This window comes from Pan paniscus, chromosome 1, assembly GCF_029289425.2.
Source record: "Pan paniscus chromosome 1, NHGRI_mPanPan1-v2.0_pri, whole genome shotgun sequence".
NCBI lineage: Eukaryota > Metazoa > Chordata > Mammalia > Primates > Hominidae > Pan > Pan paniscus.
The window spans coordinates 67,209,748-67,237,123 of NC_073249.2; the positions used below are offsets into that span (position 1 = coordinate 67,209,748).

General features: G+C 39.4%; 1 protein-coding gene across 10 annotated transcripts in view; it reads right to left on the minus strand.

The window, feature by feature from the left end:
* The window catches only part of RGSL1 (regulator of G protein signaling like 1), a 111,857-nt gene that overhangs the window by 41,087 nt on the left and 43,394 nt on the right, over nt 1–27,376 (minus strand). The window lies entirely within an intron of this gene.

Sequence of the window (27,376 nt, forward strand, 5' to 3'; positions counted from 1 at the left end):
CTTCTACTAAGCAATGTCAATGAAAACTGACAGGTGACTCCTCAAATTGAACTAAGGAAGCCAACAGACAATGGGATAACATTTTCAAAGTGTTAATAGAAAACAACTCCAAGAAGAATTCTCCATCCAAAAACTATATTCTTCAGAAATAAAAGCAAAATAAAGACATTTTTCAGATGAACACTAAAGGAAATATCAAAGGGCATTCTTTAGACATAAAAAAATTTCCAGATGGCAGCTTGGCAGAACAAAAATCAATGAAAAAGAAAGAAACAGTTAAATATGTGAGTTAACCTAAATAAATATTGACTCATAAAACAATAATACATATGCAGTAGGAATACTGGTTTACATCAAACTTTAATATGTCAGGGATGCATTTGGAAATCTATATGGTAGTCACTAAAATAAGAAGAAAACACATGACCAGAGAAAAAATATAGAAATTATTGACCTACCCCCCCCCCATTTTAATCTAAAAGAAAACTAAAAGGAAAGAAAAAGAAATATAGAACAGAAAGGACAAATAAAAAGTAGTAACATAGAGTACCAAAATGGCAGCATGGAAGGATGCTGGCTTCACTTCCCACCCACCACACCCTAGAAAAACAAAAACAAATGTACAATGCTGAGATTTTTGCCAGAAATATCCTGGAACTCAAATATAATATGAGACAGTTCCCAGAGATGCAGAGAAGTGAAAAAACTCTGAGCAGATGGTAAGATAATTGGATTTCCACATCTGAGATACCCCTCCCCGCATTATGCCCAGCAACAGTGCATGGAAAGTTTTCCCCCAACTTGCTGTTTCTACAATGCAAAAAGTGAGATTGAGGTTTAAAAGCAGCTTCTCCACCATCTTGGGTTTTCTGGCAGGGGAAGCATCCTCATGGGAAGAATTCAGAGTGCCTGAAGGGAAATTTGTTCCTGAGGACAGGCAAAGCGGGTAAGTGGGGCTACCATCCCCAGTTCTGGAAACACTGCTCTATAGATCAGCCAAAGGAGATGTCAAATCAGAGTGATTGTTCAGCAACATCACACTGTAGGAGGTTTGTCCCACAGGTTCCATAGGCACAAACCCCTAGCTAGCCTTCCCACACTGCCAGGATATTCCCTTTGGGATCCCCTCCGTTTGGGAAGAGCAGTGCTCCAATCCTTTACTAGAACTGAGGCAATTCTGAGGTTTAGGTACCTCCAAGAGCTGAAAAGGAGGCTGTGACCTAGTAGACCAGCTTGGGCAACATGGTGAGACATCATCTCTATTAAAAAAATTAGCTGGGTATAGTGGTGCTTGCCTGTAGTCCCAGCTACTTGGGAGGCAGAGGCAGGAGGATCACTTGAGCCCAGGAAGTTGAGGCTGCAGTGAGCCATGTTTGTACCACTGCATTCTAGTCTGGGTGACAGAGCAAAACTCTGTCTCAAAACAAACAAACAACAAAAAACCTCTAAGCAAATATATTCAATATAAAACAAAACAAGCCAGACAGAGAAGACTGGAATAAATAACTCTTTAATGCAAAGACACATATGTAGACCCACAAGAAACAAGAGCAAACAGAGAACCACAATCTTCCCAAATGGATCAAAACAAGGAACCTGAAAATAACACTAAGGAGATGGTGATATGTGAGCTCTCTGACCAAGAATTCAAAATAGTAGTTTTAAGAAAACTCAGTGATCTCCAAGATAACACAGAAAAACAATTCGGAAAGCCATTGAAGAAATTTAACAAACAAGTTGAAATAATAAAAGAAATTAAACAGAAATCTTGGAACTTAGAAATACATTTGCTGAACTTAAAAATTCATTAGAGGCTCTCAACAGCAAAATGGATCAAGGAGAGGAAAGAACCAGTGAGCTTGAAGACAGTCTATTTTAAAATACACAGAGAAGAAAAAAGAAGAAAAAATATAAAAATCAACAAAGGTTGCCTACAAGATATAGAAAGTGATCTCAAAAGAGAAAATCAAATTTGATTTGTTTGAGAGGAAGTCGAGCAAGAGCAAGGGATAGAAGATTTATTTAAAAAAACAATAATAATTGAAAACTTTCCAAAACTTGAGAAAGAGTTAAGTATCCAGGTACAGGAAGGTCAGAGAACACCAAACAGATTTGACCCAAATAAGACTACCCCAAGGACTATAATAATCAAACACCCAAAAGTCAAGGACAGAGAGAAAAATACAAAAAAAAAAAAAAACAGAAACAGAAAAGAGGCTAATAGCATATAAAGGACCTCCAGTTCATCTAGTAACAGACTTCTCAATAGAAATCATACAGACAAGCAGGCAGTTGAGCAACATTTTCAAAGTGCTGAAAGAAAAACACTGCCATGCAAGAATATTGTATCCAGAAAAGTTATCTTTCAAATATAAAGGAGAGGTAAAGTCTTCCCTAGAGAAACAAAAGCTGAGAGAATTCACCAACACTAGACTCATTTTACAAGAAGCACTAAAGGGAATTCTTTGATCTGAAAGAAAAAAACACTAACATGGAAAAATATAACTTAAGCAAACAAATGAAAAAACATTTGAAGGTATGAAACCCACTGATAAAATTAAGTACACAGACAAACCCAGAATACTCTAATACTATAATTATGGTGTTCAACCCACTCATAACTTAGTATGAAGCCTAAAAGACAAAGCTATCAAAAATGATAACAGCTACAGAAACTGTTAAAACATTAGTAATACGTAAATTAAGATAACTGAAGTCAAACTGTGGGAGGGGTGGAGTTAAAGGGTAAAAATTTTTTAAAAATATTTTCCTTGTTTTTATTCTTTATGATTTAAGATAGATTAACTTCTTTATAAAATAACGTATCTATAAGATGTTTTTTGTAAGGCTTATGGTAACCACAATGCAAAAATCTATAATACATTCACTAAAAATGAAATGCAACAAATTAAAACATACTACAAGAGAAAATCACTTCACCACAAAGAAAGACAGTAGGAAAAAAGAAAGGAGTTATATAACAACCAGATAATAAGCAACAAAATGGCAGTAGTAAGTCCTTACTTATTGATAACACTGAATGTAAATGAGCTCAATCCTGCAATTAAAAGGTGTAGGGTGGCTAAATGGATAAAGAAGACCCAACTATATGCTACCTGCAAGAAATTCACTTCACCCATACAGATGATATGGACAGGAGATAGAGACGGGAAATACTGGGTAGAAGAGGGCAGTTCCCTGGCAAAGGGCCCGCTCCCAAGCCTGGAAACCCACGACCCTAAATGGGAACAGGCATTTCTGCTTTTGTGCCTGAATGTTGCCTTCTGGCCTGCCACCTCTCTCTTTCCTGTGGGTAAAGGAATATCGGCTGTTTCCCTTCACGGAGGTCTACCCGTCACATAGGACCGGAGTAAAGCCCTGGGGCAACAAAGGCATTATTTGTTGCTGGAAGACCCCAAGACTGAACTCCATCAGCCGAGATACCTGGATTTTGCTGTGCTATCTCTTCTTTCACGGTTTGAAATGGCTCCTATCTCTTCTTTTATAATGTTAAGGATTTTGCTGCAGACTGTGGCAATGACATTAAATAGAATGAGCATTTGGCCCAGCCATCAGAGGTGAAATTCAGAACGATGTGGTTTCCCTTTGGTGCGACCCTGAATCCCACCCCATGGCCACAGGGGCTCCTCTCCTTATCCCCTCCCCTTCTGGCTAGGGCACCTGGGCGAGTCTGCAGCACGTACGAGCTGCACCCAATGGCCACGGTGCGGGTGGGAAAAAACCACGGCTGCCGCTGGCACCCTGCGTAGCCAGCTGGCCAGTGCCTCCTGTTTGCCGTGCCGGCGGAGCCATTCCCCCCATGGCTGAAGGATCCTCACTGGTCTAAACTGGCGGAAAGATACAATAATTAAAGGAACCCATTTGCTCAAAGCAAGAAGTTCTTCCCCCACGCCCTCCACCCCGCCCCCCCCCCCTTTTTTTTTTACTTTAAACTGTTTTCTTTTCTTTCCTTCCCCCATGCACTCTGCTTATGATAGGGAGGAGCAACCCCTGCTTGCTAGTAACTGCAAATTCGCCAGGGCCCATTTGAGACTTAATCTAAACAGATCCGTGCAGCCTCTGAAATACTTTTTTTGTCCCAAACTCGATTCCAGGCTCCAGGTTGCCACCCTAGAAAGGAAAACCAGATCTGAAGGATTCAAAGCCAGGCAACAGGCACAATGTAAATGCGCAGGACCAATTCCTGTGGACTAAATCCCTGCTTCATGAAAGGAGACCATGCTCCATGGCATAGATAAGGCCCAGGGAACGCAAAGTTGCCAACAGTAGCGGGATGGAGGCATAGGTGAGTGCGAACAATTCCTATTTTCTAGGCCCTCCCTGCTTCACGGGTGTGGGCTGCAGTGACACCCGTGGGTGGCACCTGCCATGGTTGCTGGGACTCGGGGATGAAAAGATGGAAGAGAAAGGAAGACTGCCTGTTTTCTCTCTCCCTCACACCCTGAGTTTTCACTGAAAGAAGGAAGGGAAATGAGGGACACTTCTACTTTCCTGTCTTTCAAAATGGGCAACCAGCTCTCTTCACCACCCCCAGCTTATACTCCTCTGGAGTGTATCCTGAATCCTTGGGACTACTTTGACCCTCAGAATCTGGAGAAAAAAATGCCTCATATCCCTCTGCACAAAGGTTTCACCAAATTATGAAGGATTGGCTTGGCCTCAGGAAGGAACCATTCATTTCGATACCATCTGGCAGTTGGACCTTTTCTGTAGAAAAGGTCCTATCCAGCTTCAGTCTCATGCTTGCCCCCTCCTAGAAGTCCTCCCTGTAGACAAGCCCCAGTCTCACTCTTGCCTCCAACAGATGCCTGGTGAATTTGGTTTTAGTAAGGTCCAGGTCCCCTTCTCTCTACAGGACTTGAAGCAAATTAAGGGGTATCTTAGCAGGTTTCCAGATGACCCCGACAGATATGTAGAGGTTTTCCAAAATTTAACCCAAGTATTTGCACTCTCCTGGAGAGACGTGATGTTACTTTTGAATGGGACCCTGAGGAACACTGAGAAGCAGTCCACTCTGCAAGCAGCAGAGAGATTTGGGGATGAGCTTTGTATCACATATAGCATCAGGGAAGGGGGCGAACTTTATCCAACTGGAAGAGAAGCAGTACCAGTGAATGACCCTAAATGGGATCCCAGTGACGAGATGGGAGACTGGAAGAGGGGACACTTTCAGGTATGCATAATGGAAGGCTTATGTAGGACGAGGACCAAGTCACTCAATTACAGCAAGCTATCCATGATAGACCAGGGATTTAATGAAAATCTCACTGCAGGCTAGGCACGGTAGCTCACGCCTATAATCCCAGCACTTTGAGAGGCTGAGGTTGGTGGATCACCTTAGGTCAGGAGTTCAAGGCAAGCCTGGCTAACGTGGTGAAACCCTATCTCTCCAAAAATACAAAAATTAGCCAGGCATGATGGCAGGTGCCTGTAATCCCAGCTACTCAGGAGGCTGAGGCAGGAGACTCGCTTGAACCCAGGAGATGGAGGTTGCAGTGAGCCAAGATCACACCATTGCACTCTCATCTGAGCAACAGAGCGAGACTGTCTCAAAAAAAAAAAAAAAAAGATAGGGAGAGAAAAGAAAATCTGATTGCCTTCTTGGAGAGGCTAAGAGGAGCCTTGGTAAAGTACACCTCTCTATCTCCTGATTTTGTCAAGTGACAGCTAACCCCAAAGTATAAATTTATTATTCAGGCAGCCCCTGATATAAGGAAGAAGTTGCAGAAATAGGCCCTGGGACCAGATAGTACTTTGGAGAACCTCCTGAAAGTGGTTGCCTTGGTCTTTTACAATAGAGATAGGGAGACACAAGAAAGAGGCAGAAGCTTAAGAGTCACCATGCAAGTCCACAAACCCCAGAATTCCCAGAATGCACCTGTTAACTACTACCGATGTGGCAAAAACAGTTATCTCTCTTCTAAAGTTTAACTGCTCCCATACAAGGTTTAATTTCTTTCACTAGGGCAAAACAGCTTGGGGTGCAAATTGTTAGTATATTTCACTTCTTATTTCTGTAATCTTTGGCACTCGATTCTTTCCTTGTATAATACACATGTTTAACCCATGCATACTTAACCTTATAAAACTTTTTTTTCTCTCTCACCTAGGACATCAAACTCCAAATGGTCAGGCAACCAGAGCCTCTGAAGATGGCTTCGTTTTGCCAGAGACCCTTAGGTAGATTGGGGAGGAATCTGACTTCTGTTTTCCCCAAAACAATGCCCCCTGTCAGCAGGAAGTAGCTCAGGTTGGTCATCGTCCATATTCTAATGGCAGTTAGATGTGCCTCTTCAGAGGGGGAAAATGATATCAACAGGAGACAGAGAAATACTGGGTAGATGAGGGCAGTTCCCTGGCAAAGGCCCCACCCCTAGGCCTGGAAACCCACAACCCTAAATGGGAACAGGTATTCCTGTTTCCATGCCCAAATGTTGCCCTTTGGCCTGCCATGCCCCACCCCATCCTGTGCCCATATAAACCCCAAACCCCAGGCTCCATGGACAGACAAACAAAAGAGCAGAGGAGCAGAAGAGTGGCATGGCAGAGAAGGAGAGGAGAGAAGGAGCATCAGAACATTGAGAGGAGTTCAGCTGGGGACAGTCAGAAAGAAGATCAGCCATGGGGTAGCCAAACTCCAGGGAAGATCATCTCCCCACTCCATCCCTTTTTCAGCTCCGCATCCATTCTGCTGAGAGCCACCTCCATCATCCAGTAAAATCTCTGCATTCACCATCCTTCAAATCTGTATGTGACCTGATTCTTGCTGGACACCAGACAAGAACCCAGGTACAAAGAGTGCACTGAGCTGGTTAACACTTATGCTGTCTGTGGATGGTAGAGCTTAAACAGCACTGTGGCACACACACTGGGGCTTTGAGAATCGCAGGCACCCACCTGTAGAAGCTACCGTGGGGCTGGAGCCCAAAAGCACTTGCCCTGGCTCCTGCACCTGCCTGTCTGCGTGCCCCTCCTCCCATAAGGGGTTTGAGCATGCAGCAGCCGAACAGATGAGCCACACCCCTGTTGCACCTTCTGCAGAGGGGGGGTCAGGGAACTCTCCCATTTCACATATACAGACTGAAAGTGGGGGGATGGAAAAAGATATTCCATACAAGCAGAAATAAAGAGGCAAGAATAGCTATACTTACATCAGATAAAATATCAAAGATGGTAAAAAGAGACAGAGAGTCACTATATAATAATAAAGAGGTCAACTTAGCAAGAGGATAAAACAATTATAAATATTTATGTGCCTAACACCAGAGCATCAAAGTACATAAAACAAACATTAATAGATATAAAAGGAGAGAAAGACCGCAATACAGTAATAGCAGTGTTAGAACTGATAAATCCAGTAAGGTTTCAGGATACAAAATCAATATACAAAAATTAGTAGCATTTATATACACCAACAGTGAACAATCTGGAAAATAAAAAGGAATCCCATTTATAATAGCTACAAAAATATAAAATATATAGGAATCAATTTAACCAAAGAAGTGAAAGATCTATACAAGAAAAATTACAAAACGCTGATGAAAGAAACAAAAAAGAAGATATACACAAATGAAAGGCTACTCCATGCTCATGACTGGAAGAATTAATACTGTTGAAATGACAATACTATCCAGAGTAATTTATAGATTCATCCTATCGAAACACCAATGACATTCTTCAGAGAAATTTTTTAAATCCTGCAATTTATATGAAATCACAAAAGACCCCCAAATAGCCAAAGCAATCCTAAGCAAAAAGGACAAAACTAAAAGCATCATACTACCTGGTTTCAAAATTTACTACAAAGCTACAGTAACCAAATCAGCACCATGGAAACAGATACATAGACCAATGGGACAGAACACAGAGCCCAGATATAAATCCATGCCTTTACAGCCAACTCATCTTCAACAAATGTGTAAAGAAGATACAATGGGGAAATAACAGTCTCTTCAATAAATGGTGCTAAGAAAGCTGGATAACTGGACAGGCGTGGTGGCTCATACCTGTAAACCTGTAATCCCAGCTCTTAGGGAAGCCGACACGGGCAGATCACCTGAGGTCGGGAGTTTGAGACCAGCCTGACCAACATAGAGAAACCCCATCTCTACTAAAAATACAAAATTAGCCAGGCATGGTGGCACATGCTTGTAATCCCAGCTACTTGGGAGGCTGAGGCAGGAGAATCTCTTGAACCGGGAGGCACACGTTGCAGTGAGCTGAGATCACGCCATTGCACTCCAGCCTGGGCAACGAGAGCAAATCTCTATCTCAAAAAAATAAAGAAAGAAAGCTGGATAACTATATGGAGAAGAATGAAACTAGACCTCTATCTCTCATCATATACAAAAATCAAATAAAAATGTATTAAAGACAAAAATCTAAGACCTGAAACTATAAAACTATTAGATGAAAACATTAGGGAAATGCTCCAGGACATTGGTCTGGGCAAAGACTTTTTGTGTAAGACTTCAAAAGAAAAAAAAGCACCAGCAACCAAAATAAAAATATACAAATAGGATTACATCCTAATATTTATTCACAGTAACAAAAACAATTATCAAAATAAACAGGCAACACATAGACTGGGAGAAAATATTTGCAGACTATCCACCTGAAAAGGGATTCATAACCAGAATATATAAGAAGCTCAAACAACGCAATAGCAAACCAAATAATCCAATTTAAAAATGGGCAAAAGATCTGAATAGATGTTTCTCAAAAGAAAACATACAAATAGTCAACAGGTATATGAAAAAATGCTCAACATCACTAATCATCAGAGAAATGCAAATCAAAACTATGAGAGCCGGGTGCAGTGGCTCACGCCTGTAATCCCAGCACTTTGGGAGGCTGAGGCGGGTGGATCACCTGAGGTCAGAAGTTCAAGACCAGCCTGACCAACATGGCGAAACCTCATCTCTACTAAAAATACAAAATTAGCTGGGTGTGCTGGCAGGCACCTATAATCCCAGCTACTCAGGAGGCTGAGGCAGGAGAATCACTTGAACCTGGGAGGCGGAGGTTGCAGTGGGCCGAAATCACCCCATTGCACTCCAGCCTGGGCAACAAAGAGTGAAACTCCATCTCAAAAAAAACAAAACAAAACAAAACAAACACCACCACCACCAACAACCATCACCACCACCAACAAAATTACAATGCGATATGATCTCGTCCTAGTTAAAATGGCTTTTTATCAAAAAGACGGAATAACCGATGCTGGTGAGGTTGTGTAAAAAGGAAAATACCTGCACATTGTCGGTAGGAATGTAAATTAGTACAGCCAGTATGAAAAATAGTATGGAGGTTTCTCGGAAAATTAAAAATAGAACTACCATGTAACACAGCAATTCTATTACTGGGTATATAGTTTAAAGAAAGAAAATCAACATATCAAAAAAACATCTGGACTGGGCATGGTGGCTCACACTATCAGCATGTTGAGAGGCTGAAGTGGGTGGATTGTTTGAGCCCGGGAGTTAGAGATCAGCCTGGGCAACATGCCAAAACCCCGTCTCTAAAACAATAAAATAATTAGCTGGGTGTGGTGGCATGTGCCTGTGGTCCCAACTACTTGAGAAGGCTGAGGTGGAAGGATTGCTTGAGTCCAAGAGGTCAAGGCTGCAGTGAGCCATGATTGCACCACTGCATTCCAGCCTGAGTGAGAGACAGACCCTGTCCCAAAAAGGAAAAAAAAAAAAAATCTGCACTCCCATGTTCATTGTAGTACTATTCACAATAGCCAAGATATGAGATCAACCTAAGTAATCATCAAAAGATGAATGGATAAAGAAAACATGGTACATATACACAATGGAATATTATCCAGCCACAAAAAAGAATGAAATCCTGTCTTTTGCAGCAACATGAATGAAACTGGAGGTCACTATGTTACGTGAAATAAGCCAAGCACAGAAAGACAAATATCACATGTTCTTACTCATATGTGGGAGCTTAAAAAGGGACTTCATGAAGACAAGGAGTATGATTGGTGGTTACCAAAGGCTGCAAAGGTTAGGGGGAAGGAAGGAAGAAAGAAATTGATTAATGAGTATAAATATATGGTTTGATTGATAGAAGAAATAAGACCTAGTGTTAGAAAGATGAGCAGAGTGAGGCCAGGCGCAGTGGCTCATACCTGTAATCCCAGCACTTTGGGAGACTGAGGCAGTCAGATCACCTGAGGTCGGGAGTTCGAGACCAGCCTGACCAACATGGAGAAACCCCGTCTCTACTAAAAATACAAAATTAGCCGGGCATGGTGGCACATGCTTGTAATCTCAGCTACTTAGGAGGCTGAGGCAGGAGAATTGCTTGAACCCGGGAGGTGGAGTTTGCGGTGAGCCAAAATCGTGCCATTGCACTCCAGCCTGGGCAATAAAAGTGAAACTCTGTCACAAAAAAAAAAAAAAAAAAAAGAAAGGTGAGCAGGGTGAATATAGCAATATAGCTTACAACAATCTATTGTATATTTCAAGCTAGCTAGAAGAGAAGAATGTTAATTGTTCCAGTGCAAGGAAAAACAAATATGTAGGGTGATGGATATCCCAAGTATACTAATTTTATCTTTACAAATTATGTGAATGTGTTTAATTGTCACATGTACCCTGAAACTATGTACGTCTATTACAGCAGCAGTTAAAAAAAAACTTAAAATGGTAAGGTAGCATTTTAAATCCAATGTATAAGTAATCATATCAAATGTAAGTGGACTAAATATGCTTACTAAAAGGCAATTGTCAGATTGGATTTAAATGGAAACAAAAATATAAGAAATAAGATTAGACTTAAAAGGGGCTTAGCTTAAATATAAGAACAAAGGGATATTAAAGAATAAAAAGATGGGATAAAAGGTAATGACTATCAAAATGGAGACAAAGACTATAAAGCAGGAAGTGTTATTAGAGAAAAAGAATTATTCTAGCAGGAATCTATAATTCCAAATTTGCTTGCATCTAACAATGTAGACTCAAATAAAGCAAAAATTGAAAGTACTAAAAAGATAAATGAAAAAATCCAGAGTGGGAGATTAGTAATGTCTCTTTTAACTGATAGCAATGAAAACCACAACTATCGCAAAAATACAGAAAATGTGAATGTGCTTAGCCAAATACACCTAACTAACATATACAGAATACTGCACTCAACATTACATGTCTTATAGACATTTAAATATAATGAGAGTATCACAAACAACTTCATGTCAACATATTTGAAATGTCAAATGAAATTGCCAAATTCCTAAAATATACAACATACTAAAATGGCATGAAAAGAAATAGAAAATCTAAGCAGTCCTATATATTTTGAAGAGATTAAATCTGTGATTAAATTGAGATTGAGACTGAGGCAAAGGTGTCTCAATGTAATGCCACATCTATCTAAGTAATGGAAGACCTAGTAAGAGCAATAAGGTAATGAAGGAAAATCAAATATATAAATATATTAAAAAATGAAACTCTTTATTCACAGAGGACATAATTGTGTGTATCAAAGGAATTTGCAGATGAACTTGTAGAATTAGCTAATTCAGTAAAGTTTTGAAATACTGGTTTATTACATAAAAATCAATTATATTTCTATATGCCAGACAAAGTTAAAAATAAAACTTTAAAAATTTACAGTACATCAGAAAACATTTATAAGTGCATCAGAAAACATTTATAACTGCATCAGAAAACATCAAAGGTCTAGAAATAAATATAATGGAGAGATATAATAATATTAAGTGGAAAACTATAAAAATTATTAGTTTTAAATACAAATTAATGAATACATGAATAAATGGAGGAATATGCCAAATCCGTGGATTAAAAGATATAGTAGGAAATGATGTCACAGAAAATGGCAAAGGAGGGAGCTCTCAGACTTCAATCCTCCACAAAAGCAACTAAGGATACGACAAAAATGGTGAGAATCAGAGCTTTGGAGAATTCTTGAATCTAGTCAAGAATTTATGACAACCAGGGAAAGTCTTGGTGAAGAAAGATGAGGATGCATTGTGGTAAAGAAAGTGTGGCATTTTAAATTGTCCACATACCCCCCACCACCAATCTCCACATCAGTGGTGGCCATGATGACAGCAGCCCATATTGTAATGCAGGTTGCTAGTGCCAGAAGGTGAAATATCAATCTTATTTTCAAAAAATTGTGGTTGTTTGTTTTGACCTAAAGTTATCTGGCTCCCTGAACAACTGACACAAGGACTAGCCTTTATTTTGCCATACTTGGAGTGTTTCCAAGGATGGGGAGGCTTCCCAAGTGAAATTACTAAAAGAATTTAAGGACACAAGTATTGACCACCACAGCTTGGGCCTAGGGACAACAGTTGGGATAGCATTTGACAGACCAAAAAGCTGGGAAAAGATGAAGTTGGGGAAGGATACATATGGGGTAATAAGGGTTTTCAAAGCTTGTATGTATACCAGAGAATCAGGAAGTCCATATGCATACCTAGAACTGGATGTATGCTCAGAAAAGGCATTAGAAGACCCAAAACTTTCACCTCTGGCTGAAATTTAGTTTCCAGGCAAGCGAGGAGTGAAGGCTAAAGAAGAGTTATATAAGTGGTCTAGCTAGCTAAGTGTTGAAAGAGCATCCCAACACAGAGCCAATCTACAAAGACCGGTAATTTATTTTTTTCTTCTTTTGTTTTCTTTTTTGGCTCCAAGAATTTAAGGAAACTGTCAAAACACTATATGACCACAGGCTAACAGAACTAAGACTTCAGTGGCCACATACGATGAAGAATACAGACTTTACAAAAATAGTTGAGAAAAGTCACTAAATAAACAAACAACACCAACCCCAAAGGCAGAACAACAAATCCTGGGGAGTTTCTAATTTCCTTGGGAGAATCTAATTTCCCTAGTTGCTACATTATAATATTAAAAAGTCCAGTCTTCTACAAAAAAACTATGAGATATGCAAAAAAAAAAAAAAAGTATGGCCCATTCACAGGAAAAAAGAACCAATGGAAACTGTCCATGAGAAGTCCAGCCATTGTACTTACTAGTCTTTAAATCAATTGTCTCAGATATGCTCAAAGAACTAAAGGAAACCATGAGCAAAGAAAGTTACAAAAACCCGGGAGAATTATGTCTAACCAAAAGAGAGTACCAATAAAGAGAAACTGGCCGGGCATGGTGACTCACACCTGTAATCCCAGCACTTTGGGAGGCTGTAGGCGAGCGGATCACCTGAGGTCAGGAGTTCGAGACCAGTCTGGCCAACATGGTGAAACCCCGTCTCTACTAAAAATACAAAAATTAGCTGCACATGGTGCTGTGTACTTGTAGTCCCAGCTACTCAGGAGGCTGAGGCAGGGGAATCGCTTGAACCCGGGAGGCAGAGGTTGCAGTGAGCCAAGATTCCACCACTGCATTCCAGCCTGGGTGACAGAGTGAGACTCTGTCTTAAAAAAAAAAAAAAAAAAAAGAGAAATTACAAAAGGGACCAAATAAAAATCTGGGGGCTGAAAAGCATGATAACTTTGTTTTTTAAAAAACTTTTAATTTTTGTGGGTACTTAGGTGTGTATATTTATGGGATACATAAGATGCTTTGATACAGGCATGCAATATATAATTATTACATCATGAAAGATGGAGTATCCATCCACTCAAGCATTTATCCTTTGTGTTACAAACAATCCAATTATGTTCTTTTAGTTATTTAAAAATGTACGATTAAATTATTATTGATAATAGCCACTCTGTTGTGCTATCAAATACTAGGCTTTATTCATTCAAACTACTTTTTTGTACCTATTAACTATCCTTAACTCCCCCTCACCACCCTACACAACCCACCCTCCCCTCACCCCACAATTACCCTTCCTAGCCGCTGGTAACCATCCTTCTACTCTCTATCTCCATGGGTTCAATTATTTTGATTTTTTTTTTTTTCTTGTTTTGACTTCATAGTTTTATTTTTCATTCCAAAAATTTTTTTTTTTTTAAATTATACTTTAAGTTTTAGGGTACATGTGCACATTGTGCAGGTTAGTTACATATGTATACATGTGCCATGCTGGTGCGCTGCACCCACTAACTCGTCATCTAGCATTAGGTGTATCTCCCAATGCTATCCCTCCCCCCTCCCCCCTCCCCACCACAGTCCCCAGAGTATGATATTCCCCTTCCTGTGTCCATGTGATCTCATTGTTCAATTCCCACCTATGAGTGAGAATATGCGGTGTTTGGTTTTTTGTTCTTGCGATAGTTTACTGAGAATGATGGTTTCCAATTTCATCCATGTCCCTACAAAGGATATGAACTCATCATTTTTTATGGCTGCATAGTATTCCATGGTGTATATGTGCCACATTTTCTTAATCCAGTCTATCATTGTTGGACATTTGGGTTGGTTCCAAGTCTTTGCTATTGTGAATAATGCCGCAATAAACATACGTGTGCATGTGTCTTTATAGCAGCATGATTTATAGTCATTTCGGTATATACCCAGTAATGGGATGGCTGGGTCAAATGGTATTTCTAGTTCTAGATCCCTGAGGAATCGCCACACTGACTTCCACAATGGTTGAACTAGTTTACAGTCCCACCAACAGTGTAAAAGTGTTCCAATTTCTCCACATCCTCTCCAGCACCTGTTGTTTCCTGACTTTTGAATGATTGCCATTCTAACTGGTGTGAGATGGTATCTCATAGTGGTTTTGATTTGCATTTCTCTGATGGCCAGTGATGATGAGCATTTTTTCATGTGTTTTTTGGCTGCATAAATGTCTTCTTTTGAGAAGTGCCTGTTCATGTCCTTCGCCCACTTTTTGATGGGGTTGTTTGTTTGAGTTCACTGTAGATTCTGGATATTAGCCCTTTGTCAGATGAGTAGGTTGCGAAAATTTTCTCCCATGTTGTAGGTTGCCTATTCACTCTGATGGTAGTTTCTTTTGCTGTGCAGAAGCTCTTTAGTTTAATTAGATCCCATTTGTCAATTTTGGCTTTTGTTGCCATTGCTTTTGGTGTTTTGGACATGAAGTCCTTGCCCATGCCTATGTCCTGAATGGTAATGCCTAGGTTTTCTTCTAGGGTTTTTATGGTTTTAGGTCTAACGTTTAAATCTTTAATCCATCTTGAATTGATTTTTGTATAAGGTGTAAGGAAGGGATCCAGTTTCAGCTTTCTACATATGGCTAGCCAGTTTTCCCAGCACCATTTATTAAATAGGGAATCCTTTCCCCATTGCTTGTTTTTCTCAGGTTTGTCAAAGATCAGATAGTTGTAGGTAAGCGGCGTTATTTCTGAGGGCTCTGTTCTGTTCCATTGATCTATATTTCTGTTTTGGTACCAGTACCATGCTGTTTTGGTTACTGTAGCCTTGTAGTATAGTTTGAAGTCAGGTAGTGTGATGCCTCCAGCTTTGTTCTTTTGGCTTAGGATTGACTTGGCGATGCAGGCTCTCTTTTGGTTCCATATGAACTTTAAAGTAGTTTTTTCCAATTCTGTGAAGAAAGTCATTGGTAGCTTGATGGGGATGGCATTGAATCTGTAAATTACCTTGGGCAGTATGGCCATTTTCACGATATTGATTCTTCCTACCCATGAGCAAGGAATGTTCTTCCATTTGTTGGTATCCTCTTTTATTTCCTTGAGCAGTGGTTTGTAGTTCTCCTTGAAGAGGTGCTTCACATCCCATGTAAGTTGGATTCCTAGGTATTTTATTCTCTTTGAAGCAATTGTGAATGGGAGTTCACTCATGATTTGGCTGTCTGTTTGTCTGTTGTTGGTGTATAAGAATGCTTGTGATTTTTGTACATTGATTTTGTAACCTGAGACTTTGCTGAAGTTTCTTATCAGCTTAAGGAGATTTTGGGCTGAGACGATGGGGTTTTCTAGATAAACAATCATGTCGTCTGCAAACAGGGACAATTTGACTTCCTCTTTTCCTAATTGAATACCCTTTATTTCCTTCTCCTGCCTGATTGCCCTGGCCAGAACTTCCAACACTATGTTGAATAGGAGTGGTGAGAGAGGGCATCCCTGTCTTGTGCCAGTTTTCAAAGGGAATGCTTCCAGTTTTTGCCCATTCAGTATGATATTGGCTGTGGGTTTGTCATAGATAGCTCTTATTATTTTGAAATATGTCCCATCAATACCTAATTTATTGAGAGTTTTTAGCATGAAGCGTTGTTGAATTTTGTCAAAGGCTTTTTCTGCATCTATTGAGACAATCATGTGGTTTTTGTCTTTGGCTCTGTTTATATGCTGGATTACATTTATTGATTTGCGTATGTTGAACCAGCCTTGCATCCCAGGGATGAAGCCCACTTGATCATGGTGGATAAGCTTTTTGATGTGCTGCTGGATTTGGTTTGCCAGTATTTTATTGAGGATTTTTGCATCAATGTTCATCAAGGATATTGGTCTAAAATTCTCTTTTTTGGTTGTGTCTCTGCCAGGCTTTGGTATCAGAATGATGCTGGCCTCATAAAATGAGTTAGGGAGGATTCCCTCTTTTTCTATTGATTGGAATAGTTTCAGAAGGAATGGTACCAGTTCCTCCTTGTACCTCTGGTAGAATTCGGCTGTGAATCCATCTGGTCCTGGACTCTTTTTGGTTGGTAAACTATTGATTATTGCCACAATTTCAGCTCCTGTTATTGGTCTATTCAGAGATTCAACTTCTTCCTGGTTTAGTCTTGGGAGAGTGTATGTGTCGAGGAATGTATCCATTTCTTCTAGATTTTCTAGTTTATTTGCGTAGAGGTGTTTGTAGTATTCTCTGATGGTAGTTTGTATTTCTGTGGGATCGGTGGTGATATCCCCTTTATCATTTTTTATTTCGTCTATTTGATTCTTCTCTCTTTTTTTCTTTATTAGTCTTGCTAGCGGTCTATCAATTTTGTTGATCCTTTCAAAAAACCAGCTCCTGGATTCATTAATTTTTTGAAGGGTTTTTTTGTGTCTCCATTTCCTTCAGTTCTGCTCTGATTTTAGTTATTTCTTGCCTTCTGCTAGCTTTTGAATGTGTTTGCTCTTGCTTTTCTAGTTCTTTTAATTGTGATGTTAGGGTGTCAATTTTGGATCTTTCCTGCTTTCTCTTGTGGGCATTTAGTGCTATAAATTTCCCTCTACACACTGCTTTGAATGCGTCCCAGAGATTCTGGTATGTTGTGTCTTTGTTCTCGTTGGTTTCAAAGAACATCTTTATTTCTGCCTTCATTTCGTTATGTACCCAGTAGTCATTCAGGAGCAGGTTGTTCAGTTTCCATGTAGTTGAGCGGCTTTGAGTGAGATTCTTAATCCTGAGTTCTAGTTTGATTGCACTGTGGTCTGAGAGATAGTTTGTTATAATTTCTGTTCTTTTACATTTGCTGAGGAGAGCTGTACTTCCAACTATGTGGTCAATTTTGGAATAGGTGTGGTGTGGTGCTGAAAAAAATGTATATTCTGTTGATTTGGGGTGGAGAGTTCTGTAGATATCTATTAGGTCCGCTTGGTGCAGAGCTGAGTTCAATTCCTGGGTATCCTTGTTGACTTTCTGTCTCGTTGATCTGTCTAATGTTGACAGTGGGGTGTTAAAGTCTCCCATTATTATTGTGTGGGAGTCTAAGTCTCTTTGTAGGTCTCTAAGGACTTGCTTTATGAATCTGGGTGCTCCTGTATTGGGTGTATTTTGATTTTTAGATCCCACAAATATGTGAGAACACACGATGTTTGTCTTTCTGTGCCTGGCTTATTTCACTTAACATAATGACCTCCAGTTCCATCCATGTTGTTGCACATGATTGAATCTCATTCTTTTTATGGCTGAATAGTATTCCATTGTGTATAGGAGCACATTTTCGTTATCAATTCATCTGGATCCATTTATTTATCCATATCCATCTTGATGCTGTTCATGATAGCCAAGATTTAGAAGCAAATCTTGCATCAAGATGGACGTGTAGGTTGCTTCCAAATCGTGTCTATCATGAACAGTGCTGCAACAAACATGGGAGTGCAGATAACTCTTCGATAACTGATTTCCTTTCTTTTGGGTATACCTAGCAGTGGGGTTGCTGGATCATATGATAGCTCTATTTTTAGTTTTTTGAGGAATCTCCAAATTGTTCTCCATAGTGGTTCTACTAATTTACATTCCCACCAATAGTGTGCAAGGGTTTCCTTTTCTCCACATCCTTGCCAGCATTTGTTATTGCCTGTCTTTTGGATATAAGCCATTTTAACTGGGGTGAGATGACATCACATTGTAGTTTCAATCTGCATTTCTCTGATAAATGAGGTTGGGCACCTTGAAAAGTACATTAATTTTGAGCTAAAGGAAAATAAAAACATTACATGCCAAAACCTATGGGATGCAGTGAAAACACTGCTCAAAAAGAAACCTACAAATGCGTATATTAAAACATTAATTTCCTTTAGCTCAAAACATTAATTTTCAGCTAAAGGAAAATAAAAACATCACATGCCAAAACCTATGGGATGCAGTGAAAACATTGCTCAAAAAGAAACTTATAAATGCAGATATTAAAAAAGAATATACCAAGTAAATAATCTAGCCTTCCAGATTCGGAACTAGATAAAGAAGAGCATGCTAAATCTGTTTTTGTTGTTGTTTTTTAGAGATGGGGTCTTACTCTGTTGTCCAGGCTGGAGTACTGTGGCATGATCATAGGTCACTGCAGCCTCAGCTTCCTAGGCTCAAGCAATCCTCCCACCCCAGCCTCACAAGTAGCTGGGACTACAGGCATGTGCCATTATGCCTGGTTAATTTTTTAATTTTTTGTAGAGACAGGGTCTCATTATGTGCTCAGACTGCTCTCAAACTCCTAGGTTCAAGGTATCCTGCCTCGGCCTCCAAAGTGCTGGGATTACAGGTATGAGCCACTGCACCCAGCCAAGCTAAATCTAAAACCAGTAGAAGAAAGGAATAATAAAGACTAGAGTGGAAGCAGACAAAATAGGGAGTAGAAGCATCTACTTTCTGAGAGCAATAGAGACCATCAACAAAAACAACAGCTTTTTCTTTTGAAAAGATAACAAAATTGGCAAACATTTAGCTAGACTTATCAAGAAAAAAAGGGAAAAGAATTAAATTATTAACATCAGAAATAAAAGTGAAGACATTACTACCAAACTTACAGAAATAAAAAGGATTACAAGAGAACTACTATAAACAATTTTATGGCAACAAATTAGGTAATCTAGATAAACAAAGTTCAAAAAATGCACAAACTTCTAAAACTGACTCAAGAAAAAATAACGGTTTGAATGGGAGATTGAACCAATAATCAAAAACCACCCAACAAAGAAAAGCTCAGGACCTGATGACTTCACTGGTAAATTCTACATAACATTTCAAGACTTAACATCAATTCTTCTTAAACTCTGCCAAAATATTGAAGAGGAGGAGATGCTTCCTAACTCATTCTGAGGTCAGCATGATCCTAATAATAAATCAGACAAAGACAACCCACGAAAGCTATGGACCAACATTCCTTATGGATATAGATGCAAAAATCCTCAATACAACGTGAACATATCAAATCCAGTAGAATATTAAGGAGGTTACACATCAAGGCGGGGCGTAGCGGCTCACATCTGTAATCCCAGCATTCTTGGAGGCAGAGGCAGGAGGATCACTTGAGGTCAGGAGTTCAAGACCATCCTAGACAACATGGTGAAACCCCGTCTCTAATAAAAATTCAAAAATTAGCCAGGCGTAATGGTACACACCTGTAATCCCAGCTATTCGGGAGGCTGAGGGAGGAGAATTGCTTGAACCTGGGAGATGGAGATTGCAGTGAGCCAAGATGCACCACTGCACTCCAGCCTGGGCGACAGAGCAAGACTCTGTCTCAAAAAAAAAAAAAAAAAAAAAAAAAAAAGAAAAGAAAAGAAAAAAAGAAAGAGAGAAAGAGAGAAAGGAAGGAAGGAAATCATCTCAATTGACAGAGAAAAAGGATTTGACAAAATCCAACATTCTTTCATCATAAAAATTAACCAACAAACTAGAAATAGAAGAGAACATCCTCAACATGATAAAGGGCAAAGTCACAGGAAACATTATAGTCAACGGTGAAAGACTGAAAGCTTTGCCCCTCAGCTCAGGAAGAAGACAAGCATGCCTTCTTTCGCTGTTTTTATTTAGCGTTGTACTGGAAGTTCTAGCCAGAGCACTTATGCGAGAAAAGAAAAGAAAAATGTCCACATTGGGAAGGAACAAGCAAAGCTATTTTATTCAGAGGTGACACGTGACACGATCTAATGTACAGAAAATTCTAAAGAATCCACAAAATACTATTAAACCTAGTAAACAAATTCAGCAAAGTTTTAGGATACAAATTCAATATGCAATAATCAGTTGTATTTCTATATACTCACAATGAACAATCTGAAATGAAATAAAAATAGTTCCACTTACAATAGCATCAGAAAGAATTAAATACTTATAAATGTAATCATGAAAATGTAAAACTTGTAAACTAAAAATTACAAAGTATTGCTGAGAGAAATTAAAGAAGACTTAAGGAAAAATATATCCTGTGTTCATAAATTGGAAGATTGAATATGGCGATGCTACCCAAAATGATCTATAGATTCAGTACAATCTCAATTCAAACCCCGATGATTATTTTTTGAAAAAATGGAAAAGTTGGTCCAAAAACTCACATAGAATTGCAAGCTATCCCAAATAGCAAAAACGACCTTGAAAAAATAAAATTGAAGGACTCACATCTCCTGATTTTAAAACTTACTATAAAACACAGTTATCAAAATAGTGGCACTAGTATAAAAATAAACTTAGAGATCAATGGAATTGAATTTTGATTCCAAAAATAAAAACATACATGTACAGTCAATTTATTTTTGACTAGCATGTCTACACCATTCAATGGGGGGAAAGAAGAGTCTCTTCAACAAATGGTGCTGGGTCAATTGGCTATTCAACCACAAAAGAATGAAGTTAAACTCTTTCCTCACACCACACAAAAAAATTAACTCAAAATGAATAACAAACTTAAGTGTAGATGCTAATACTTTAAAGCTCTTGGATAAAACAAAGAGGTAAACCTTCAAGACCACAGATTTGGCAAACATTTTTAAATATGACACTAAAAGCACGAGCAAAAAATGAAAGAAAACACAAATTGGACTTCACCAAAATTGAAAACTTTTGTGCATCAAAGAACATTATCAACATAGTGAAAATACAGCCCACAGAATGGAAGTAAATATTTGCAAATCATGTATCTGGTAAAAATCTAGTATCTAACTTTTCAGACAAGCAAATGCTAAGAGAATTTGTTGCCACCAGATCTGCCTTACAAGAGGTCCTTAAGGGAGTCCTAAATATGGAAATGAAAGACTGTTATTGACTACCACAAAAGCACACTTAAGTACATACGCCATTGACACTATAAGGCAACTACAAAATCAAGTCTGCATAATAACCAGCTAATGAGGACAGAATCAAATCCACACCTATCAATATTAACCTTGAATGTAAATGGGCTAAATGTCCCAATTAAAAGGCACAGAGTGGCAGGCTGGATAAAAAAGCAAGACCCAACTGTTACTATCTTCAAGAGATTCATCTCACATGCAATGACACCCACAGGCTCAAAGTAAAGAGATGGAGAAAAATCTACCAAGCAAATGGAAAACAAACACAAAAGGCAGAGGTTGCTATTCTAATTTCAAACAAAACAGTCTTTAAATCAACAACAATCAAAAAAGACAAATAAAGGCATCACATAATGGTAAAGGTTCAATTAAACAAGACTTAACTATCCTAAATACATATGTATGCACCCAATACAGGAGCTCCCAGGATCATAAAACAAGTTCTTAGAGACCTGCGAAGAGACTTAGACAATCACACAATAACAGTGGGAGACTTCAACACCCCACTGATGGTATTAGAACTTTGAGGCAGAAAACTAACAAAGGTATTCCAGACCTGAACACAACACTTGACCCAAATGGACCTAACTGGCATCTACAGAAATCTTCACCCCAAAACAACCGAACATACATTCTTCTTATCTGCACATGGCGCATACTCTAAAATTGGCCACATAAGAGCCAGGTGCCGGGGCTCGCGCCTGTAATCCCAGCACTTTGGGAGGTTGAGGCAGGAAGATCACCTGAGGTCAGGAGTTCGAGACCAGCCTGGCCAACATGGTGAAACCCCATCTCTACTAAAAATGCAAAAATTAGCCAAGTGTGGTGGCGGGTGCCTGTAATCCCTGTTCTTCAGGAGGCTGAGGCAGGAGAATCGCTTGAACCCAGGAGGTGGAGGTTGCAGTGAGCCAAGATCGTGCCATTGCACTCCGGGCTGGGCAACAAGAGCAAGACTCTGTCTCAAAAACAAAAAAAAAACAAACAAAGGAAAAAAAAAAGTTGATCACATAATCAGCCATAGAACAACCCAGCAAATTAAAAACAAAAAACAAAAAACTGAATTTAAACCAACCACACTGTTGGCCCATGGCACAATAAAAATAGAAATCACTAAGAAAATCACTAAAAAGATCACTCAAAACCATACAGTTACTTGGAAACTAAACAATCTGCTCCTGAATGACTTCTGAGTAAACAATAAAATTGAGGCAGAGATCAAGAAATTCTTTGAAACCCAGGAGAACAAAGATACAACATATCAGAATCTCTGGGACACACACATTCTTTAGCTCGAACCACTAATAAGATCTGATTGCAGTGACACTCCAATAGCAATGAGTTAATCTAGTTTCTTGATTTTGGCTTTTAAGCATCATTCTCTAAGAAAAGGAATGAGGCTCTTCAAATAAACGACTGATTCTAGAGCTAGACAGGGAAAGTAGAAGATGCACCTGGGAGGCATATACAAAAAAGCAAGAGCATGCTCAAGAGACATTCCAAAACGAGACATAAGCCAGCTTGAAATGGGTGCCACTTACCAAACTGGGGAATATTTGAGCACCAAAATAATCACAGTAATGAATTATAACCCATTGAATAAAAAAACGAGTTCATATAAATTAATGAATTAAGAGTGTAAGAATGAGATATTTACATAATTTTAAAGTACACCCTCCACAATACTTATTAATCATGATAGGAAAAATAATAAATTTATAACAAAGAATCCTGGCAGGTACCACATTAACCAAATGATCAAAGGGAAGATCAATGCCTATAATCTCAGTGCTCTGGGAGGTCAAGGCAAGATCTCTTGAGGCCAGGAGTTCAAAAACAGCCTGGAGAACATAGTGAGACCCCATTTCTACAAAAAGAGGGGTGGGAACATCATCAGTAATGGAACAAAGCAAAATCGTGCACCACTTGCTGCAGTGAAAAGAACTGCAATGATATTTCTGAATAACCTGAATGCATAACCTGAACCTAATCATGAGAAAACATCAAACAAAAATGAAGGGACCTCTGTAAAAATAGACTTGGAATCTTCAAAAGTGTCAAGGATATAAAAGTCAAAGAAAATCTGAGTAAGATGACATTCAATAAATATTGAATTTGGTCTGCAAATGAAGTGGTAGTAATGTATCAGTGTTAATTTCCTGATTCTGATCATTGTATTGTGGCTTTGTGGGAGAATGTCCTTGTTTGTTGAAAGTATACACTGAATTATTTGAGGATGGTGGGGCATTAGGTTGACAGCTACTGTCAAGTGGTTCAATAAAGGATTTTTTTCCTGTACTTTTTTTTCTATAAGTTAGTTGTTATTTTCAAGAGAAAATAGCAATTTTTATTTTCAGATATATAGTATATCTGTCTCTTGAAAAAAATATATATCTCCTGACAGATATATACATATTTATATCAGGAGATATAAAATTATATATATATAATATATATATCTCCTGAAAAAGATACACAGACACACACACACATGCACACACACACACACACATACACACAGTCTATTATCTATCTATCTATCTATCTATCTATCTATCTAACTATCTTTCTATCTATCTCTTTTTCATTCCTATCATAAAGAAGGACAAGAAGCAGTTCACATTGATGTAGGATGGACAGCATATATATTTACTGTCTTGCCATTATTATATTAACTTTTCTATCCTCTGACATAATGTAATTCAATGGGCCCCAAATCATCTACTCTGCAGAATATTACATTAGTCCACATTATCAATAGTATCATATACATTGTATCACATGTATCATATACATTGGGCAAGATAAACAATAAAGGCTAAGCATTTTGGGGGCCTTAGTAAGACACATATGCTCCAGAGGTGAATAAATCCTACCAAGACTGAAGGGTCCACTATATCAGTAAAGGTTCTAGAATCCAGTGTGATCTGGTGCATATTTGGACATCCTCTCCAAAATAAAGGACATAGATTGCATCTTGCATCTTTCACTACTAAGAAGGAAGCATAAAATCTGGTAGACTTCTTTATGTTTTAGAAACAGCATTATTTCACACTTGAAAATACTTTTCTGAAATATAAGGCTGCCAGATGTTAGGGGGACCCAGAGTAGGAAAGTATTTTTGCTGCAAGTTAAGGTTCTGGTATAAATAGCCCTAACACTTAGGCCATACAACACAACAGATCCCATGGTTTTAGGAGTATCAGTAGTGGGAAAAGACAATGGAGTTTATGACAGACCTGAAAAGGATAATCTTGAAATAGATCCATAAAGTTCTGGAGTAAGGCCATGTTATCTGCAGCAAAAAACTTCACTGTTCACAAAATACTTCAATGTGCTATTGAGCTATGGTAAAGTAAGAGAGCCTGTCCATGTGATATCAAGTGAGCATACAGACAGACCTACCCATCCGATATGGTTTGGATCTGTGTCCCCGCCCAAATCTCATGCTGAAATGTAATCTCCAATGTTGGAGGTGGGGCCTGGTGGGAGGTTATTAGCTCATGGGGTGGTTTCTTATGAATGGATTATCACCATCCCCTTGGTACTGTCCTCACCATCATGAGTGAGTTCTCATGATATCTTATTGGTTAAATGTGTAGCACCTCCCCGTTTCTTCCTTTGGCTCCAACCACGTGAAGTTCTGGCTCCCCCTTCACCTTCTGTCATGAGTGTAAATTTTCTGAGGCCTCCCCAGAAGCCAAGCAGATGCCAGCATTATGCTTCCTGTATAGCCTGTGGAACCATGAGCCAAATTAAATATCTTTTCTTTATAAATTACCCAACCTCAGGTATTTCTTTATAGCAGTGTGATAATAGATTACTATACCGTCATAAACTGGGTTACTCAAGATCACCCAGTCATAGGTGGCTCAACAGTAATTCATCATAAAATGTAAATGGTACATGTGGAATCAGGCATGAGGCAGGTCAGAAGGTACAAGAAACTACCTAAGCAGGTGACCCAGACACCCATGTCATTACCACTGTGGCACTGCCACTTCACTGTCATCACATCTATGGCTGGTCACATTGATGACCAGCTGACAGAAGAGGAAAAAAGCTGAACCTGTTTCATGAATGGACCATCTCAATATCTTGGTGAAAATAAACAGCTGAAGCCCTCTATCAGTGGTGATCCTGAAAGATGATGGGGAGAGAAAAATCCCCTGCAACGCCATAAGCAGAACTTTGGCGGCGAACCTGTGCATTCGTTTGTGTGGAAAGAGAAGTAGCCCAGGATAAGAATATATACATACTCATGGGCAGTGATGAATGGCTTGGCTGGTAAGCCAGGGGCTTAGAAGGAGAAAGATTAGAATACTGGGACAAAATGGTCTGAGAATATACACATGTGGATGGATCTATGAGAAAAAACATGACATGTGGAGATCTTTGTATTGCATCTTAAAGCCCTCCAAAAAACAACTACCATGAAAGAGGCACTAAACAACCAAGCAGACAGAATGACACTCTGCCAGTTGATGCCAGCAAGTCTCTGTCATAAGCCACTGTAGTGCTGGCACAGTGAGCTCATGGACAGAGTTCTAGGTGGCAGGGATGGAGGCTACGTACAGACCAACAGCATGTGCCCCATGTTTGAGTGCCAAACACTCAAGTTGCTGGCAACAGAAACAAATGCAGAGCCCCCAGTACCCAGTATAGTAACATCCCTAATAAAAGCCAGCCACTTAGTGACAAACCGATTACACTGAACACCTTCTATTCTGGAAAGAGCAGCAATTCATTTTGACTGGAACTGATATGTATCTTAGCTGCAAGGTCTCAGACAGCATCACCACCTCGGGGCTTATAAGTGATTGATCCCTCAGTGGGATCTCACATAACATTGCCTCTGACCAAGGGATACACTTTATAGCAAAGAAGGTGTGGCAATGGCCAATGGGTCCCACAAAGATGAGATCTACTAGTTCTATTTCCTTTGAGAGCTGCTGGCTTGATGAAGTGATGGAGCCACTTTTTGAAGGCACAGCTGTGAAAGCAGCTTGAAGCTACCAGAATGCTGGGGGAGAATGACGATACCTCAGGAAAATGAGGCATCATCTTCCAGGATAATTCAAAGACCATTATAAGGTGTGTCTTCAGTAGTAGAATAAATGGGCCCAGGTACCAATGAATGAAAGAAGTGTTCCATTTACCATCAGTATCAGAGACTTACTTAGGGAAATTTGTCATCTTTATACCTTTAGGTTCTGTAGGTCTAGACCAGTGCTGTCCAATAAAAATATAATGTGAGCCACGTATATAATTTAAAATTTTCTAGTAGTCACATTGAAAAAGCTAAAAAGAAAAGGGTGAAATTAATTTTAACAATGTGTTTTATTTACCCACACGTACCAGTCACATTTCAAGTGCTCAATGGCCACATGGGGCTAGTGGCTCCTGTAACGGACAGTGCCAGTCTAGAGATCTTAGTTCCTGGAGGCAGAATGCTTCTACTAGAGGAAATAGTAGCTGTTCAATCGCATTAAGCTCCTTATGCCAAGAAGTCAGCAGGCAAGCAAAGGAGTCACTGTATTGATAGGGTAATTGATCCTAATCATTAAGATCATGTTACATAGCAGATACTGGACAATTCACTTGCCACTCTTGGTATTCCCTGGCCCAATTTGTATGATAGGTTGACAAGTGAAGCAGCCACAGCCTGATAAGTCGTGATGACCGGGGGCTCAGGTATCCCAGAGATGAGAGTCTAGTAAGACCCCAAGACCAGCAGAGGTGCTAGCTGAGCATGAGAGGAATCTAGGATGGGGAGCAGGAGAGGAAGAAAAGGAATATTAGCAATGGTCTTCAGATAAGGTAGAGTAATGTGAGCCTGCCTTTCTCAAATACGTTTCCCAGGACAAGAAACTATCAGATTCCTGGAGGAGCTACTCCAAGATGAGGTGAAATTTCTATACAAAGCAAATGGACAGTAGTGGGTGGTACTGGGTACTACCCAGAACCTCCCTTCAGGGCCAAAGCACT